Here is a 4255-nt window from a genome sequence, read left to right as displayed (position 1 = left end):
AAGTAACACTTCAGCCTCGCTGTTATCTGTGACTCTTTCCAGAATTTTAAATCTGACTCCTGAATGTTATTTTAAATGTTAATTTTTGTGGTTGGGAGGTGCCTTGCCATCCCTCTTGACCCCTCTTTCCCCAGCAGTAAAAGACAATATTGCTGAATGCATTTGCCTCACTTGAGTTGCTAGTTAACAGTTGCATATTTATACATGGTCTGTATGCTACAGTGAAGTTAAAGCTGAATTTGCTGTATAGCCCATTGCCGCAAACTCAAAGAAACAAATTCAAGTCTGGGAGAATGCCATGGCAATCAACATGTTACCCAGGGAGGAATATCAGACAGATTTATGACTGCATTGGAGGAAAACTTGAGGGAATGCTACAGACAAGGCAAAAGAGATTTTACCAGTGGTCCTCCATGACAGGAGCCCTGCCTTGGGCAGAAGCGGCCTCAGTGGAGTACAGCTAGAGAGTTGTCAGGGCAAAGATGGAGCTGACTTCTTCTCCCTCCACGTGCAAGATCGTCACCTAGTGCACGACCTTCTGAGGCATTAAAAGTAGCTGATGTAATCAATGCTGTTGACAGTGGAAGTATCCCAGCTTTGCTCTGTTGGAGCAGGGTGTTCACTTCTTGGGCCTGCTGTGTGTATGCGGCCCCCAGGCTGCTAATGCATTTGAAGAAATAGTTGCAACATGGGATGTTTGTATAAGTGTTGATGGCAAGGGAAAGGTTAGCTTGGCAAAGGCCTTGAAAGTGAAAACAAGTAGCATATGTTTGTGCTAGAGAAGTGGGAACAAGTAGAGGAAAAGTGTGATGTGAGTCAATGACAGGTGAGGAAAAGAGTCTTCGCATGTATCGGACAAGGAAGAGGATGTCTCCAATACACAGATTAATATTGAATGAGAGCTTGGTTGAGGATTTTGACTATGTGGTCTTGCAAGTTGATATCTTTGAGATGTTACACAGGAAGAATTTGCAACGTTTAAATGTAGTCAGAGTGCACAGATGAAGAGGGATGTTTAATTTTTTCTGCAAGCTCTTGATCAGAGCTCTACCTTTAAAGCCTCTTTAAAATAACATCCCACAGAGCTGTCCTGGTGTGGCTTTTGCTGAAGGGTGAATTACCCTCTTCTGCTGCCATGCCTGGTTCCTTTGACGCTGCCGCTGGGTGTTACGTGGTATCACCATAGTCTGCTCTCAGGGCTCCACCAGAAAGAACTAAATCAACTCTGAATGAGTTTCCCTTATCCTTAAGGACCCTTATCCTTAAGGAGAATCAAGGTTCATAGCAGGGAACTACAGGTAGATGAGTCATTGTTCTCTATAAACAGGGTGTGTGTGTCTTTGGTCAGAGTATTCAGGAATCCCTGCAAATGCCCTGAAAGCAGAGGTCACAATGCAGCATTTTTGCTGCTGAAATCCATCCTCCTATTTTCATCTTAAAAAGCAGCATATACTTTGCATATGTCCTTTGTTCCTTTTTCCAGGAGAGGAGGGGAAGGAGTGAGGGTTGACTGATCATGTGCAGACTGTAAGATCTTTCCCAAGAGTGAAGGGCTGCTGTTATGTCCCAATGGTCTATCACACACCACACTCGCATTAAGCTCTTACCTCAAGCTAAATGTTTAGTCCATTATCACCCCTTCTAAAGTGTAAGGCAAAAGGAAGAAACTGAGGCACACAGGCAGTAACCACAGAACTATTAAAGATTTTTGTCAGGGGTGATGGCCAGCTTTTAAGTTTTGGTGACTGGCAACAGCATAATGATGGTATTCACTTACTGCAGTGAGGAAGTCGGGTACAGGAGGACTTACCTTTGCTTGCTGTATGACTACAGGGGAGAATGTCTGTCTTAGTCCCAGCATCAAGAACGACTGTGATTTCTGCATCTCAGAGAGCAGAAATCCTCCTTTCAATAATAAACCATTGGCAAAGCCACAAGACTGCAGTCTTTTTTCCGTTCCCTGAATGTAAACCAGCAAAACCATATGTGTTAGGGAAGGAGCATGTGGGAAGATGTATATTGATGCTACTTTTAATGTCCATGCTACCAATGCAGCAATTTAAATCAGCTGAGGACCTGATACAATAGGCTGGCCATATGGAGTTTGAGGAAAATACTTTGCTGCCCATTTAGACACTTTTTTTTACTACACAGATTCTGCATTTGCAAATCTTGTGTTCTTGCTTAAAAGGAACTGAAATGACCCCTGTTTTTTTGAAAGCAGGAGGAGCCGGCACACATAACTGTTTGCTTTATTAGCTAAGTTAAACTTCTTCCCTGGATACCTGACTGTACCTGCAGTAAAGTTTGCTAAGCATGTTCTTCAGTAGTTATTCAGCACCTGCTTTTGTCCAAAAGAAATGTTCTCTATAGGAAGGGGAAGAATTTATTCCTCAGGCTGTTTTAATTCTTATTCAGTTTCTCTGCCAAATTTTGTTTTGGGATCTGCACAAACAAGTTCTTGATGGCAGCAGAGATAAATGGGAGATAGCTATCCTGATATAGGCAGTCTTTGGTAATGCCATGCTTCAGTGTCAGCTGTTGAGATAGTATCCAGGGGTCGGAGATGGGCAACTCTTGGCTTTTCATTGAACAGGGCACTTATGGAGAAGCTACAATTCTGCAGACAATATCAGCACCTGCTGTTCTTTCTACTAGAATGTATTCCTTTTTGTCTTGTGAAGTGTGGGTGCCTGTAACTACTGATCTTTCCTTGAAATTTACTTTTCTCTTTTATAGTTGAGATTTTTCTTCTGTTTGCCTTGTTTTCAAGGCCATATGCTTTCAAAAAAATTTTCTCAGTGAATTGAATTTTGTGAGCTGGAGGGATTGTTGACATAAAAGTCTACTAATGTGTGAAATTTATTGTGATCTTTGATTGTGAACTTTGTCTGAATAGTGCTCATCAGGTGAGGAATCACTAAGTGTATTGAATCTACCTTAAGGAAACAAAGACTTTTAAGTAGAAACCTTTCTTAATAATCAGGAGGTGCAACCATGGCACATAGCCTTTTTTATTGTGGCTGTGAATCTAAACTGGTCAACAGCTGAAATGGGACCCTTGCTCCCTTGTATTGAAAGCTTCAATTGATTCTATACACTGGGCTTTTTACTGCACAAGCCAGCTTTGTAATTTCCCCAGTTACTTATCTCTCTTCTCAGGTGATTATTTTTTCTTTTTTTTTTTCTTCTTTTTTTTTCTTCCCCTCCCCCCGTGTCCACATCTTACAACACCAGAGGCCACAAGCTCAAGGGAGACATTGAGGCAAATATTGATGTGCATCTAGAAGTGCAGGATGCAGCCCTGAGGCTTTTCACCCTCTTCTTGCTTGGATAACTCTTCAATTAATTTTCTGAAGTTATTTAACTCAAGGTGTAGTCCTGAAGCATTACAGCATGAAGCCATTAGTCATGAGCAGAATCCTGACATCCTTCTCTCATGCCGCAGACAATAAAGCTGCTGCTTGCTTAGAGAGCTGGAAGCTGCAGTGACATTGTCAAAAACTGACTGGTGTTTGTGCAACAAGAGGCAATGTACCATTTCTTTATTCCTTGCAAGTGCCCAAGAAAACTGGCAAGACCCTTCTGTGGCACTTATCTCTGCTCTCTTAAGAGTGAAAAAGGAGAGATTTGGTAGTTTTTTTTTTTTCCTCTGGAATGCTGCCAAAGCATATTGCAGGTGCTTTTCTGAACAAAACATGTATGTGAGTGTCTTAATGTTGCTTCTGAAATGAGTGTTGCTAGGGTCACCCTGGCCCTGCTAATGTGACGGTACAGTACATCTTTCAGGAACACTGTCAACCCATGTCATGGAGAGGACAGCTCAAATGAGTGTGGAGATCCCATACAGGGACCTGTGCTGTTTAAACCCCAGACTGTAGTGCTGAGGAATGCACTCCTATTGCCTATGGTGTGTCTTAGAGCTTTCCTGAGCCTTCCTGTGCCTTCTTGGCCACAGAACTTCTCTCTTTGCTATTTTTTGCATTTTTATTTTCTTTCCTTCCCTGTGTGGATCTTGGAAATGCTTATTTCACATAGGTCTATAAACCCACTTGTGGTTTGTTAGTGCTTTGACTTTCTGCTATTGCCCAGTTCCCAAGGCTGGCTTCCGCAGCCACTGTCCACGCTGTGTCACAAGACAGGTAGGTGTTTTTTGAGAATCTGTTTGCATAACTGAAGCTTCTTTTCCTATATAGATAAATAAATATGTTTGCCTTTTTTTGGAAGTGGGAGTTACAAGTGTATTACCCTTAGG

This window comes from Pygoscelis adeliae, unplaced genomic scaffold (assembly GCF_000699105.1).
Source record: "Pygoscelis adeliae isolate BGI_AS28 unplaced genomic scaffold, ASM69910v1 Scaffold4, whole genome shotgun sequence".
NCBI classification, from domain to species: domain Eukaryota; kingdom Metazoa; phylum Chordata; class Aves; order Sphenisciformes; family Spheniscidae; genus Pygoscelis; species Pygoscelis adeliae.
This window is presented reverse-complemented; position numbering follows the sequence as displayed.